Here is a 16,815-nt window from a genome sequence, read left to right on the forward strand (position 1 = left end):
CCAGCCCCTCCACACCCTTTTCCAGTCCTTCGTAGACAGACTGATCTGTCTCATTGCAGGCCATCTGCATGTGATTACCCTCTGCCTAGAATGTTCTTCTATTCTCTCATCATTTCGTTAATTCTTCCTCAATTTCCAGATCTCATATTAAGAGTCCCTTCCTCTAAGGATTTTTCTGACACCCAGATTAAGTCAATCCCCATTTAGGGCTTCTCAGAGTACTGCTCTTCTCAGTATTAGAGTTTTGTATTTTTCTGTTATTTTTTATTATTTGTCATGAGCGCACATACACACGTGCGCATACACATGTGCATATACACAATGTGCACATACACACATGCACATACACACACAGAGACACAAAATTGTAAATTCCATGAAACCAGCCATCTGGTCTTATTCACTGTTGCATTCCCAGAACCTTGTACCTAGTATGTTTTCCACATATATTTGTTAAATGGATGGACAGATGGATGAGGGGATAAGGGGATAGAAGAATGGAAAAATGGACAAGATGTATACACAAAGACCCTGCACTTACAGGAAAATGGATTACATAAAATTTTATAAGAAGTTTTTCATCAAGTATATCAAATACACAGAGAAGTACAGGAATAGATTAATTGCCACGATCTTTCAAATGCTAAGAGTATCCGTGTCACCTCAGTTTGGTTGGCTCTTGCCCCAGTCAAGATATCTGTCTGGAAAATTCAAGATAACCTGGAAACTTATAAATTGTCCCCAAAGGCAATCATGATTTTTTTCCTTGACTTCTCACTCTAATCCCACCTCAAATGGGCTCCACTGCTCCTCGGAGCCACCATTACAGCTGCTGCTGCTATTTGGAATTCCTGAGGCAGGAGGACAGTGTTTGAACCTCTAGACTGCACTGCCTAGGAGCCCCGCTGCTTTCCACGCGGAAGGAAGCGGCCTCTCTTCCCCCTTTGTGGTACACTGTGTTCAAGGATCCCAAGCAGCTTGCTCACAGCCAAGAGTATTACAGAGCACAGTGGGTTACAGATTCTCCTATAAATGAATATGTGCTTGTATCTATACACAAATGTTTATAGATGCAAACAAACTCCTTCCCCCACTCCCTTTCACTTGCCCTTGGCAACTGGCTCTTGAACTTTTACCTGGCTGAAGGGTGTACCGAGGTGCTATGTTCTGTTTAAAGACGTTTCCCTTGAGGCCCCAGTAGTTCTTGTTATAATTTGACATTAAAAATAAATAACAAAGAACCACTCAGCAGGTTCAGGGATCCTGCCCACCTCAGCTGAGCTCCAAACTCATGCCAAGAATCTAAAAGGTCTGACAGGGCTCCCAGCACATTTTCTGGGGAGGCGGGGAACTGAAAGGGGTGTACCGTGTACCCGCCAGCGGCCAGGCGACCACGGAGACAGCGCTGTCACAGTTCATCTGCCGAGGGCAGCGAGAAAGGGCTGGATGTGGACTTCAAGATTAAGCGCTGCTCGTGGAACTGAACTCTGTGGACATGCCTCCGGGCAGCTAGGAGAATGTGTCTAAGGTAATCATATTTTCCCAGACTGAAAATTAGGACACACAAGCATATAAGAAAATGTTTCTTTCTTTTTTTTTTTTTTTTGGTGTTTTTCTTTGTTTTAGTATGTGTATATATGTGTGAGAGTATATGTGTTGATTCTACGTCTGTGAAGAAGTCAATAAAATTTAGAATTAACCACAAATTGCTGTATTTTCCCAAATCCTTGGATGGTTTTTTTTCAGGGAGGTAACTGGAAAAAGCATCTTAAAACAGGATTATCTCAAAAAATAATGCTGTATGTACACTCTTTTGTGTTCCTTTAACTTAGTTCCCCAAAGAGACAAAAAGATTCCCATGTCTGTCAGCTAACAGCCAAATGCACTAACCAGTTGTGCCACAGGGACATAAGATTCCCGTTTCTTGCAAAGAAACTTTCAATGGTTCAACTTGCCTATAAACTACATTGGAAAATCCTTAGAACAAAATTCAGGACTCTCTACCCTACATATCTAATTTCGTCCCCTTTTATAAACTGCATCAGTCAGCATAGGCTGGGCTCATGCTTCAGTAACAGCCTCCAAAACACAGCCTCTTAACTCGGCAAGCGTGTGTTTCTTGCTTAAGCCACATGCCCAGCACAGATGTCCAGAGAGCCGTGCCACAGGTTTACTCAGGGACTCAGGCCGGCGTAGGCTGCACGATCGTGTAATGGCACATCTAGAACACAAACCTACCCGCTTGCTCTCCACTGCAGGGAAGGAGAGGCTGGAGAATCGTGGGCAGGTTTTCTAATGCCTGAGTCCAGAAGTGATACGTGTTCCTTCTGCTCACGTTTCTTTGCCCTGAAGTAGCCAGGTGGCCTCACGCGACTGCACGGAGGGCTGGGAAATGTAGAGGAGAGACACGATATTGGGCGAGCATTCCTGGCAGCGCCCCACAAACCCTCCATCCCTCAAAAAGAAGGGACCACGTATTTAAAAGCCGCTGAGAATCAGGCAGAACTGCGGTCAGGCCCCAGCTCCTTCACTTAATTCTGTGCACGACTTTTGGCAATTTATTTAACTTCCAGAAGACACAATTTCTTCATGCATACAAAGAGGGGAATAATAATAATATATATGCCACCAGGTTTGTGTTAGAATTAAGGGGGCAGATTCGTGTAAGGTGCTCAGAATGGCATCTGGTACACAGCAAGTTCTCAATACCTGGCATTTATGAAGATGAAAATGACGAGCACGACGATGATGACGGTATTCTGGTCCACAATTGCTGTACTTTCAAAAATTCAGCACCCTGGGCCTTTCTCACGTCCACGTCCCCAGTGCTCACACAGTACCTGGCCTGCAATGGACTCTCTCCGAATGTTAAACAAATGCTGATGACACAGTTGCAGTCTCACTACCTCCTAATTACTGTCCCCTCTGAGCCATAGCTCTTACTCCTGCTGTTTCCCTCAACCAGAGCACCCTGCTGACATCGCTCTGCCTTTTCAATACTGTTCATCCTTTAAGTCCTTCCCCACCATGAAGCTTTGACACGTCATACCAGCCCTACAGGCCAGCACTTCTCTCCTTTCTCAGAATCTCTGCTTCCCTTACTGTCAGTAATCACACTGATTTCTGACTATCTCACATTCAACACCTTGATCCTCCAAGACTGTCAGTCTCTTCTAAGCAGAGATCGTGTCTTTTGTATTCCCAGCAACAATTCATAACAACCGCAATAATAATGAATACTGTTATTTTTTAGCATCTATAAGCCAGTGACTATCCAACAGCATGTCTCAAACGTTAGCATGCCGCTGAGTCACCTGGAGGGCTTGTTAAAACACAGACTGTTGGGCCCACTCCCAGTAGATCTGGGATGGGACCAGAGAATTGGCATTTCTAATGCGCGACCAGGTGTTACTGCCCGTCTGAGGACTACACTTTGAGAACCACTGTTATCCAAGATGTTTTACATTTGTCATTATATTTAATCCTCACAGCCAGACTTTAAGGGAGATATTCCTCAACTATGAGGAAGCAACTATCTATGAGGCTCAGAAAGCTGAAGTAGCTTGGCCAAGTTCACCCTGCTGGGAAGCAGCAGAGGCAAGATTGTGACTCAACCCTGCCTAAATCTTTGCCCTTAAGCACTAGGACGATTGTGTGTATTGATTATATCATGACATACTATAGTTCATTATTTCTTGAACTAAAAGGTCAACTTTCCCTTTTCATTAAAATTCTAATCAAATTCTAATACCCAGAGGCCAGGAACATTTGTGTATGTGTCACTCTTAGGGAAGTTTGCTCCAGCTCAAGACAAATATGAGTACCTGTCCTCAGGACTGAAGCCTGACAGCAGCCTACAGACACGCCACGCGTAGCCACGAGCACCACCCCAGGCGACTGACTGAAGGCCCTTTCCTCTCTGAGACAATGGCTGTGTCTTTCCTCTGGGACTCCCACCTTCCCTTAGTGTTTGCCTTTCATGCCCCAGTTGACATTCTGACTATTTCCGAGGACATTTGGCAAAAAATAAAAATAAACTGAAAGAGTACAGCCCTTCCTCAGAGTAGCGTCTGGATAGGTTTAGCACCCAGAAAATCCTGGGCAACCAGTGTCCTTTCCTGTGACCACACTGCCCCCTAGGGGCCGTTCGTCTCCGGGCAGAGGGATGGCACCATTACTTCTCTGCCTGGTAAATGCTTTTGAGGTTCAAAGATGGGCGCCCCAATACTCACGGTAGCCTGGCCCGTGAGATTCACAAGAGATTTGTCTGTTGAAAACGGGAAAAGAGAGAACAGTGATGGCCCTGCTCCCAAACTCCTCTTCCCACAGGAAGCCCAGAGTCCTAGAGTGCACCTGCCCGTGTCTAGTCTAATTGTCAAGCTACACCTGGAATTGTGTGCTCAAGTACAGGTCAAAGACAAACATAGATACAACAGATATGGAAAAAGAATTATCGAGATGGTAAGAGAGACCCAACACCATGCAGCATAGTTGAAGAATGGGTGATATTTAGCCAGGAGAAGGCTCAGGGTACTGCAAAGCCTCTTTAAATATGTCAAAGGTTTTGCAAAATGCTGTCCTGAAAGATGTAAAGGGGTATTTGGTGAAGAGGGTTCTTAGGGCAAATACATTTAAGGGACGTGGATAAACAAAGTCCAACAGATTTCTTCAATACAGGGACTTTTAATATAATTTATGCCTTGTCAATCTCTAAGGGGGTATGGAGTACAGTGCATTTGCCAAGCTTATCTGGCCAGAAACCCCTTTCCCCCAGGCATGCCTTGCAATTTGTCACAGAACGCTGGTTTTCATAGAACACACTTAGGGATCATTTACATTCACAGGATATCCACTTTCCTGGGTCCAAAACTGAACAAACGAGAATAACTGTGCTAGAGGGCTAAGGTTTGCTCTGCACAGCTCCAAAGGGCAATAATAATACTCTAAATCAGCATAGCACTTTGCAGTTTACAACACACTCCCTATACATCCTTTCATTTAATCCTCACCGCGATCCTGTGAGGCATGCTAACCAGCAACCTTGATTTTTTTAAATGAACAAACTGAGGCTCAGATAAGTGATTTTCAAAGGAGACAAGACTAGTAAATAACAGATCTGAGCCTAGAATTAAAGTCCTCTCACTCCGTTTACTGGCTTTTTTCTGAGCCAAAGGAAAAGTGAAGCTAGCAAAGCCCCCACCCCTGCGAGTATCTGAGCACTGACCGGAGTCTACTTACTAGCCGTAAAGCTACTAGCTTCCATTAAGTTCTTAACTTCCTCTCCTAAGCTCATCTCACTTATTTCTCCCAAAAACCCTATGGGATATAGACTATCATTATACCTATTTTCCAGATGAGGAAACTGAGGCTTAGAAAGGTTAAGTGACCTACCCTAAGTCACAGAGTCAGATATCCTTGACTCCAGAGCTGCATGTCGAATCACTTGACCTGTTTGGGGAAAGTTCTAAGTATGAAAATGAGATTGGTGACATCAGAAGCTTAAATGCTCTCAGAGAATCTATATCTTGTGACAGGTTTTCACTGCTGGTGCCCCTGCCCCCCTGCCCCTCCTCCAGCCTTAAAAGCAGGCTCATCAGTTCTAGCAAAATGCCGGGCTGAAACAAGCAACCACAATGTCTCTAATTACCTCCCCCAAGATAGTTTGCAAATAGTGTGGTCTCCCATATAACTCTGTTTTTGTAGCTTATGGTGAACGCATTAAGGTTACTTTTTACTCTAATTATCTCCCCCAAGATAGTTTGCAAATAGTGTGGTCTCCCATATAACTCTGTTTTTGTAGTTTATGGTGAACCCATTAAGGTTACTTTTTACTTTGGGGGGTTGGCTACAGAAGGGAGCACCTGCTTCTTCTAGGAAATTAGTGACAGCAGCAAAACCCTTAATATTCACAAGTTGGGTTAAAAAGAGACATTCTGTCAACCCCTTCCAGTTATAATCTGAGGTGTTAATTAGTTTTATAGTTTTGTTATTACCTGTGCTTCTCACTTCTTCATCTGCTTTGTAAAAATTAAAATAAAAAGACGAAAAAAAAAATCCAAACATTTTGACAACAAAAGTTTGGGGCTAGGCAGAAAGAAGTGATTATAGATTACAGCCAGTGTGGAATGTGTGCTGCAAAACACAACACATTTTCATGACTTGTTAAAGGGAACCTTGAATCAGTAACCATTCGAAGTCATTAGAATGCACAGGTCTCCCCCCTCATCTTTCCTTCCATAGGAATAGCAAATGTGTTATTTCAAGCAGCAGTTAGAGCTGCAAACTCAAAAACACCACACCTGGCTATGGATTCTTTATTTAGTCTCTACATTAGTTTTTTAGGGCTGCCATGACAAAATACCACAGACTGGGTGGCTTAAACAGAAATGTGCTTTCTCACAGTTCTGGAGGCTAGAAGTCCAAGATCAAGGTGTCAGCAGAGTTAGTTTCTTCTGGGGTCTCTCTCCTTGGCTTGCACGTAGCCATCCTCTCCCTTTGGCTTCACGTGCTCTTCCTTCTGTGCCTGTGTGTGTCCTACTCTCCTCTTCTCTTCGAGTAAGGACGCCAGTCTTGGATTAGAGCTGACACACATGACTTCATTTTACCGTAATTACCTCTCTAAAGGCCCCGTCTCCAAATACAGTCACGTTCTGACACCCTGGGGGTTAAGACGTCAACATATGAATTTGGGGGAATATAATGCAGCCCATAACAAACCCCAAAATGTATCGAGCACCAACTATATGTATGGGCCTGGAGTACAACGCAGAGCAAAAGAGGCAAAGACGCTGCCCTCCTGGAGCCTGCATTTTGGTCAGTAACACAAAAATAATGTTGATAGCTAACACTGTCCTTGGTAGCTGCTGGTGGTAGTAGTCATAATCAGAGTCATAAGCAAAGTCACAGTCACGGTCAAAGCCACGGTTGGGGTCATGCTGTATTCTTTTATTACTCGTATCTTTGCTGGGACATGTCGCTCTGACGGTGGGAGAGTCCTTCAGCTTTTCTTTCACCATCAATCCCTAAAGCGCGAGCTGAAGGTTACCTGGTTGTGCACCCCAGCTGGCCCCTCTGAAAGCACACCTAGACCGCAAGGATATTTCCTCTTTTGTTTCTTCTCTGAAGCAAAATGTACATAACACTCTGGCCCACTATTCCTGCTCTAAGGCTGTGTTTGTGTGAGCCAGTGAGACCCCAGAGATGAGGAAGAATCTGAAATAGCAATGGATTGGGAGTCACTATTCCTGCGTTCAAATTGCCTCTCTGATACTAACTTATTGACATTGTGAAAGTCACTTCACCTCGGGCCTCAATTTCCTTATTTATAAACGAGAGGGTTCGATTACATCCATTTTTTCACGTGTTGTGCGGAGGCAAGCGTACACACTGTCTGCGTGCAAAACTGCACCGCTGTGCACAGCAGCCCTGCTCTGCAGCAGCCCCGGGGACTCCACAGAAACCAGGTCAGGCCAGGGGGTGGGGGAAGCCCACTAGCTGCCCCAGCCTCTATCACAGCAGTTCTGCTTTAGTGGCCTTATGTCTTGCCCTTCTGCATGAAATTTTGCAAGCTTTCTGTAGCTAAAAGGCTCAGAAAACCATTAATGACTCAAAGGCTGATTCCATTGTTAATACCGCGGTGACTCTACATCCCGAAAGAAGTCCTGAGGATGGGGCATGCCCAGCAGCCACTCTGGGTTTGGGGTCAGAGACTGTGCTTCCTGCTCACTCCACTCCACTCCCTCAGGGACGGGTGACCTGATTGTATTCAGGAAGTAAGAAAAAGTGTGTCACATCGCCCAGAGACTTAAGGTGTGGAGGGAGGGAATATCGCGCTCCTGTCTAGGAAAATTTCATTCCATTTGGTCGCTGAGGCTTTCAAGCAATTATAGAATCCCCCTCATTAAGCCTTCTAAATTTATTCCTCTTCTTCACCACCCAGAGCTGCATGACACTTGCTGCTGTCACAGCATGTCGGATTGAGGAATCCCATGTTGCTGTTTATTTTTAGCTTCCCTTGCTTACGTTTTCCTTTCAGACTCAGCTGGGAGTTTTCTCTCCTTCACGGTCTTAAATTGGTAGGAAGATCTGGGGCTTTAAGCACAAGGTTTTAAGCCTGTCTTTGAGTGAGATCCTGTGGTTGCTAGGTGACAACCTCTCCGTGTGACTCAGTTAGCATTTGTCAAGCACTTACTATTTACTATGTGCAAGTCCCTGTTCTAGAGCTCTTAGAGGTTTCAAGGATGAATCTGATATGGATCCTGCCTCTAAGAGCTTAACAGCAAAGATGGGGGCTTGGGGGCAGTGCCGGGGACCCCAATGGGCCTCATGGCAGTCAAGTTGGCAAACTCTCCCCCCACAGCCCATAAGAATGTGGGTAGCAACAGACAATCTTCCTGGAGGGTGACCAGGGATGTTAAACAGAACGCCATGGCCTAGTACTCCCGCACGACATGCGATCTGGGCCCACCATACCCGGAATACCTGGGCTTCTCATCCACCGGGAAGCCAGACACAGAAATAATCTCCATGCATTCTTGGCAAATGCCCAAAATAAGAATTCTCCAGCTCTGCAAGATTCTCCCTGTACAGGCAGGGCAGCCGTCCCGGTTTTTGACAGCAGTATGGCTTGGGTGACTGTGCAGAAGAGTTCCCCACAGCCACTGTGAGACTGCAGTCCTTAGGAAGGCCTGCTTGCAAAGTCGGCCCCCCGCTGGCATCCAGGATGGTGGATTTCAGGAGGGTTCTCACCATCCCCCACCTGATCAGAGTGGTTTGCTGTGCCTGAACATAAACAGTATGTACAAACAAGGTGGTACGGACAGAACACCTCCCTTCCTACTGGGAGCCTGGAATTTGTGTATGTTCCAAGCAATCCATAATCAGTCCCCAGTAGAAAACCTGGGCACTGAGTCTCTAATGCGCTTTCCTAGTGACAACACTTCACACGTGTTGTCACAATTCAGCGTGGGAGGAATCAAGCAGGTCCTGTGTGACTCCACTGGGAAAAGACTCTTGGAAGCTTATGCCTGGTCCCTCCAGACCTCACCCCATGTACCGTTGCCTTTTGCTGATTTTGCTCCGTATTCTTTCACTGAAATAAATCTTAGCTGTGAGTACAATTCTATGCTAAGTCCCACGAGTCCTCCTAGTAAATCAACAAACCTGGAGGGTGGTCTTAGGGACCCCTGACACAGTGACCTTACCTCAAAATCCCAAACTTCAGTGACTGCTCTGAACCCGAAACATTGCCTGGAAATGTTCTCAACCCCCGTATTCTCTCACTGGCACAGTTAGGGTCTGCCCGGTTCCCGCCCTGGCATCACAGACTCTCCCACGGCCGGGGCCACTTGCGCATCACCAGAAGGCTCAGGCTCCTCCCAACATCCAAAGCCCATTCTTTCCCAGACCAGGGGAATTTTTAAATCTCTGGTTCAACCCATCACAAGACTCAGCATGAAGTTCTTCTTGCTGTGAATCCTGCTCAGACCTTATAGGCCAGTCTGATTCCAAAGACCAAGGTCACTCCAATATTTATCACTGAACCTCTGCCTTGATGATATTCCCAGTCCCCCTACGGCCCAGCTTTGCTTTCTTTTCTTTTTCTTTTTCTGTTTGTTTTTTGTTTTTTTTGTTTTTTTTTTGAGACAGAGTCTCACTCCATTGCCCTGAGTAGAATGCTATGGTGTCAGCCTAGCTCACAGCAACCTCAAACTCTTGGGCTTAAGTGATCCTCCTGCCTCAGCTTCCTGAGTAGCAGGGACTGCAGGTGCACACCACGACACCCAGCTATTTTCTCTATTTTTAATAGAGATGGGGTCTCACGCTTGCTTAGGCTGGTCCCAAACTCCTGAGCTCAAGCAATGCCCCTGCCTCAGCCTCCCAGAGTGATAGGATTACAGGCGTGAGCCACCCCGCCCGGCCCCCTGCTTTGCTTCCTACTGATCAACACCACCAGTCCACTCTAATTGTGCCTTTGACATCTCCCCACTGGAAAAGCATTTCAATAGACTTAGAAGCAAAACAAACAAAAAAAAATCCACAACAAAACTAAGAAATAGGCCAGGCGCGGTGGCTCACGCCTGTAATCCTAGCCCTCTGGGAGGCCGAGGCGGGAGGATCACTTGAGATCAGGAGTTTGAGACCAGCCTGAGCAAGAGCAAGACCCCATCTCTACTAAAAAATAGAAAGAAATGATTTGGACAGCTAAAAATATATATAGAAAAAAATTAGCTGGGCATGGTGGCGCGTGCCCGTAGTCCCAGCTACCTGGGAGGCTGAGGCAGTAGGATTGCTTCAGCCCAGGAGTTTGAGGTTGCTGTGAGCTAGGCTGACGCCACGGCACTCACTCTAGCCTGGGCAACAAAGTGAGACTCTGTCTCAAAAAAAAAAAAAAAAAACTAAGAAATATAGAAAAACAAGCTAAGTACTCAGGAACACAAGCAGCTACACACATCTACACTGGCCTTAAATTATTGATTTGGCTAGGTTATTATTTGCACATTTTAATCTGAGTACTTATGCTGTTGTTGCTGGCTTTGGGGGAGCAGGGAACATATTTGGAATTAAAACATCCTATCCTATTATTACCAAGGATCTATGCAGAAAAATAAAAATTAAAAAAATCCTATTCTAGAACACTAAAATTTCTAAAGCAAAAACTGTAGGAGTCAGCATACACTGAGAATTGGTCAGAATTGAGACGCAGTGAAGATCAAAGACTCTCCTCTTCACTCCCTTGAGTCAGTATTACATCAGAATTGTCAATCGTCCATGAATGAAAAAAAAAAGCAGATTATTTATCAAGGACCTAACCAAAAAGTTGTGAAAATTCTATATACTTTGTGCACTGTGATAAATGTGGTAGAGAATAAAGGGAAAAGAGAAATAATATGGGAAGATACAAAGGTACATACAGAGGTTGCAATGCTGGCAAAACTGTGACCAGCCCTAAGCACGTGGGTGAACCGACAGAGCTTGAGAACTATCGGAATGACAACAGCAGATTCTAAATAGCAAGAGAACAGAGATCATTCCTTTTCCCTGATGGATCACCACTACCTAGACGTCTCCTTCCTCACTCTGAGTGTTCAGTCCTAGTACTTGAGTTGGATTTTCTTTGTCCTTGCAAGTGATCCCATGAGTTAGATATTCTATTAGCAGGCAGTGGTGACCTGCCACAGACGTGATGCCAAAGCTCGATTCCTATTTGGGACATGGGATTACAAGGATCGCTCTCTGTTAAGTCCATCTGCTTTAAAAATTAAATCAAATGTCAATATGTACGTATATATGTCCAAATGTGTATTTCATACATACATCAAATTTTGATGAAGCTTCTATTAAATCTCTATTTATAAAGCAACTCTGAAGTTAATAAACTCTAGAGTGTAAGCTGGTAACTTTCCTGTACGATCTTACTCTTTGACTAAAACATTCCTTTGAACTCACCTTGATCCACAGGCAGGAGTGGGAACCCCAGACTCCTACACATCGCTTGAGGCTTAAGGTAGTTTCGTTTCAAGACCTCCAGAGCTAGAAAAATATATATATATTTTAAAAAAAAAAAACTCCAGAGCTCCTTCTCTTTGCTCCTGGCTAGCACTACCAAGTCTCATTTACAGGTGAACTCTTCACCTTTCTAAGCAATTTGAGTTAATCAAAGGAAAATCCTTACTTTGTAGCTCCAGCACACGGCTGATCAGAAGCCAAAAGGTTCTTCCCACTCCCTCCAGCTCTCTTCTATAATATACTCACTCTACCTAGTTTTTCCCTCTGGAGCTGAAAGATAAACGAAACACCTCTTCTTTCACTCCAAACTTCCTTATCCAAATCAGAAGGTGGCATTGCTCCCTTCTTATTATTTTTATTGGCATTCACCCCAATTCCAATCCCATTATCTTCCACAATTCCCTTCCTCAAACAGTGGTTAAATCTGAACATAATACCGAGGGGATGTATCAGCTCAGGGTCTTTGGTTGAACTTAAACCCCACTTTAAATATAAAATACTTCAATTAATGGCAACAAACCCCTTTAAAAAGAATCAAATATATTTTATTGCAAAATATTAAGGGGGTACAAATGTTTTTGGTTACACGGATTGCTTTTGTAATGTTCGAGTCATGGCTATAGGTGTGCCCATCACCCAGATAGTGCTCATCATACTCATTAAGTAGGTTTTTTCTCCTTCCCCCTTCCCGCCTCAAATACTTTTAACACAAATATTTCTAATGAATAACCTTGTGGTCGAACTTGAGCTTTGGAATACACAGAGCTGGGCTTGAATATCAGATATTCCTTATGAGCTCTGTGACCTCGGCAAGTCACTTCACACCTCTCAGCCTTGGTTTCATTATCTATAAAACAGGGAGAGAATATTGACCTTGAAATATGGCAGCTAAATTAGGATGGCTTGCAAAAAAATGAGTAGCACATGACTCAACACATGGTGAGCACATACAAATTGGTAGCTGTAATTATTACCATAGTCCTACACTGTGTCTAATGTATCTGAATTTTAAATAAAAAGAAATGGCTTTGAATAAGAACATCTGGGTTCCTTTTCTGCCTGATCCAAGCATCAACCACAGGGCTTCAAATAAATCTAGGATGATCATACATCTGCATTTGCCAGGGACAGTCCAGCTGGGTACCTGTTGTCTGGGAGTAATTATTTATAGCACCTTCTTTCACTCTCAACAGGGCCTGTTTTGGAGAAGTTGCACCAGTTGAACATAGTTAATTTATTAATTAGGCAATTAGCTATGGCTTTGTGCTCCAATTTCCTATAAAACTGGGAAAATACCTGTCTAATCTATCTCACTGATTTATGAGAAAGAGCCTAAAAGTGTTACTTTTATCATAAGGTCTATCAAGGAAACGTCATATTTTATGATAATAAATGAGGATTTGTGCTGTCACATAAGACAACATAAGCTCCTTATTATCCAGTTCATTTCTTATACTTTTTCCTCTTAGTTACAAAGTCTTCACACATTTTGTGATCAACACAGCTGAAAGCCAAAATCAACAAAACTCTGTAATCTTTCTCTGATAAATCAACTATGAAGAATGACAGAAATTTCACACCCTAAAGCCTCTTAGGTCATAGCATACTCACCACCACTTCCTGATTTGTACCCAGGGTAGACATTGTTAATCTATCACAGAGATTTTACTGTAGATTCCTTCTCTGGGCACTTTGAGAAACCATCATAAAAGAGCTAGAGCTGGTACATAAAACATATATTTCCCCTCCTCATTTAGCTCAACACCTTCATTTTCTGGTCAAGGTCATTGAGAAGAAAGGACCCTTGACCCAATTAGGAATGATCTGAGAGTAGTACCCTGGCTGGTTATTTTCATTATACTATACTGACAGGTGGCTGGCCTTAAAGCAGAGATTCTTACAGATCAAATCAAAGCAGACAAATTTAAATTTTGAGGCCAATAGTCAGCCTACTGAGAGTTTGCTAAGTATAACCCCCAAAAAACATGGTAGTAAAATAATGAGTCCCCTTTACCTATTCATTCACTCAGAGTCAAAACCAAGGTATGTACCATGGCCTACAAGACACTGCATAATCTGACTTCTGTTCCTTCTCCCCCCTCTCTTCCTCTACTCTTTACTCTGGCCACACTGGACTCCATAGGAGCTTCCCCATACATGCCTGGCATTCTCCCGCCTCAGGGCCTTTGCACTGTCTATTCCCTCTGCCTGGAATGCTCTTCCCCAGCTATCTGCATGGCTCTCTCCCTTGCCTCTTTCAAGTAATGACTTCAAAGTGACTCAAATGTCACCTTGTCACTGCGGTCCATCCTGACCACCTTATATAAAACAGCAACCCACCCCCATCTCACTGATACAACCAATCCCCTTGGTCTGCCCTATGCTTCCCCATATCCCTTATAACCACCTAACCTTCCAAATCATTTACTCATTATGTTTATTATTTATTGTCTTTTTCCTCCAAATAGAATGTTAACTGCAGGAAGGTGCGTGCATGCATGTGTACATGCACACTCACACACACATGTGTGTATTTTCACTGTTGTATTCTCAGCATCTAGACTAGCACTGGGCATATTGCTATAATTCAATACATGTTGAATGTCATAGTTGCAAGGAAGCAGCTTCCACTCATAGAGATGTGGAAGATGTTTGTGATGGCTTAGTTATGCAAACCATCAAATAATTTTCTAATCTATTTGCCTGGGGAATGTCAGGAATTCCACAATACTGACTGTCAGCCAGGTCCCCAACAGCATAAAAGAAATCTCAATTCATTCACCTAAGAAGCAAAGCCTCCGGTGATCAGAAATGAGTCAAAAGACACAAACATGCCTTTGCAGTCTCATAAAGTCAAGGGTGACTCTACCCAGCAGGCAGAGGCCATCAAGAACCCATAATCTGTGAATTTAAGATAGACAAGAAACTGACTGGCCAGCTGTTTTGTTTGCGAGTACTTGTTTCTAGAATGTGGTTGTGTCTACATTGGGTTTTTAAAGGTGCATTACAGTCACTTTAGAAAATAAGATGTCATTCTTAAGTGTCTTTGATTCCTCTGAATGCCAAAAGGAATAAACTGCCAGTATCCACACAACCTCGCACTTGATGTTAATCTATTTTTATAGATTCAAGCTTGTGTTTTATGCATAGATATTTATTCCCTAAGTTGTAAGAAGCTTAGGATGGAAACCGTGTCTGCTCCTGCTCTGTGCCTTCCGACACAGCCTGCCAAGTCCCAGGTGCACAGTAGATGCTACCAGGTATCAACTCTGTTCATCGAAGGTTTGTTACTCCCTTGTCCGTGTGTCAAAGAGCCACAGGGCTCCTGAAGGACCTTCCTTCTCAGCAAACATAGATAAAAGTACTGTGCCAAGGAGGACACAAAACAAGAAGGGTAAGATCCATTTGGGGGAAACTCATGATAAGGCTGGGAATTTAGACGTGGAAGCAAATGAAGATTCTATAACACAAGGCAAGCCCTGGCTAACACATGCTCTGGAGACATCGAGAGTAGAGGGCAGCCTGAGGTTTCAGGAAAGGTTTCTGAGGGGAAGGACAGGGGTGGTGTGTAATAGAAATTAAACTAAACTGGTAACCTCCTTGCAATTCCTAGATTGTCGTTCACCTCTAACCCAACGTGTCTGTTTGGTCATTCCCAACTAAGTCATGGAAGAAAAATGAAGAGATCTAATTGATTCTCCCTCTCTGAAAAATGAGAATTTTTCTGTCCTACCTAAGCACTTCTAGGATTATTTAGCAACCACAACAGACAGGAATTGATGGACTAAAATGAAAAGGGAAATAAGGAAATACCCAAGCCCTCTTCCTTTTTCCATAAGTCTAGTGGGCCCTATGATTTATTCATTTATAAAATTAGCAAATAATAATTCAATGCCTATCATATACCAGATAGAAGAAACAGTGGTATATAAGACCAATGAGATCCCTAACATTATAGAGCTTTCATTCAATCTCCCAAATGACCCAGAATTTGCCAGAAACTTGCCCCACAGCCTGCAAAGAGACTTGTGCTTTTAAGTAGTAGGAAGGTAGGTACTTCCTGGAAATTCCATACAGCTGAACTTATATGAATCTCACCTCACAGTTCCCCAGGGTCCCTGGCTGCCACTATAAATAGTAGTAGAAAGGTCCATGCTCCCAGATTAGAATGATATTCCACCTCCTACCTAGTTCAAAGCTAGCTTTGTAAAGTCAAACAGAAGTCCCTACCTTTGCCTTCTCAATTTAAATACGTTTCAAATAACATAAGGACTGTTCCAGAAGACCGCTGAACAGAACACCAGCCTAAACATGGCCTTAGAAAGAAATAGCTAGAAATAAATTTAGAAATCATCTAGCCCCATGCCTTCATTTTACAGATGAGAAAACAGAGAGCCAGAGTGGGGATGTAGCTGGCTCAAGCTAAAACCTGGTAGATTGGACCCCAGGTCTCATGCTTCCTAAGGTAGCCCATTTTCACTGCTACCCCCTCCTCCCCCAGGCTGCAATCCAACCTAACTACCTTTTGAAAAGTTGTCTAACGACTCAGAGCTACATCTAGCTGTATGTTCCTATTAAAGTCCCAGACAGAACAATTATTAACGCTTCTGGCTTTGGTTGACACTCTGCTCTGGTTGGGGCACAGAAAATAATACCCCAAAATTAAATCTCAGACACAATCTCAGAAGCAAAAGTTTCTCTCTGATCCTCTCCTGCCCTCCTGCCTCTCAGTCACACTCTCCCCTGAGACTGGCTGTAGAAACTAGAATCCCTCTTCCCCAAGATGAGTCATAGAAACCAGAACCCCTTTTCTCAATAGCCAGCCATAAACTCTACAATCATTCTGTGTAGAAAGCAGGCCATAAATACATTATCTGAGCTACCTTCTTTGTAGTTCATAAGACACCCATTCCAGAAAGGGTCATGCCACACACCCAGAAGGAAGGAAGGAACGCTCAGAGAGGCCAAGAAGAATCTGGACAGGCAGGCCTTACCGGATTTCCCCACTCAGTCTATTAGCATGAGATCATACCCTTTTCGCCCAGTTGTATTTCTACATGGCTGGTCATACTTCGTTGAACCTAAGCATAAAAATGGACGATTTCCCCTGTATCTTTGGTTCTTCATTCTGAAGGCTCCTCTGTATACACGTTAAATAAATTTGCATGCCTTTTCACCTATTAATCAATCTGCCTCATGTCAGTGATTTTTCAGCGAAACTTTAAGGGACCAAGGGCCTTGGTCACAACCCTGTACTTTCTGCAACAGAAATAATTGTGCTTTATCAGGCAAACATTCTACAGAGTG

The 16,815-nt window shown here is 43.7% G+C and overlaps 1 long non-coding RNA gene across 1 annotated transcript; it reads right to left on the minus strand.

Moving 5' to 3' along the window:
* Positions 1-11,478: 11,478 nt before the first annotated feature.
* LOC123623583 lies at positions 11,479-16,446 on the minus strand. The gene is made up of 3 exons (XR_006729927.1): positions 16,392-16,446; positions 12,239-12,355; positions 11,479-11,532 (listed from the first exon to the last, which is right to left on the minus strand). It is a non-coding gene; the product is annotated as an uncharacterized LOC123623583 (long non-coding RNA).
* Positions 16,447-16,815: the final 369 nt, after the last annotated feature.

This window comes from Lemur catta, chromosome 18 (assembly GCF_020740605.2).
Source record: "Lemur catta isolate mLemCat1 chromosome 18, mLemCat1.pri, whole genome shotgun sequence".
In the NCBI taxonomy this organism is placed as follows: domain Eukaryota; kingdom Metazoa; phylum Chordata; class Mammalia; order Primates; family Lemuridae; genus Lemur; species Lemur catta.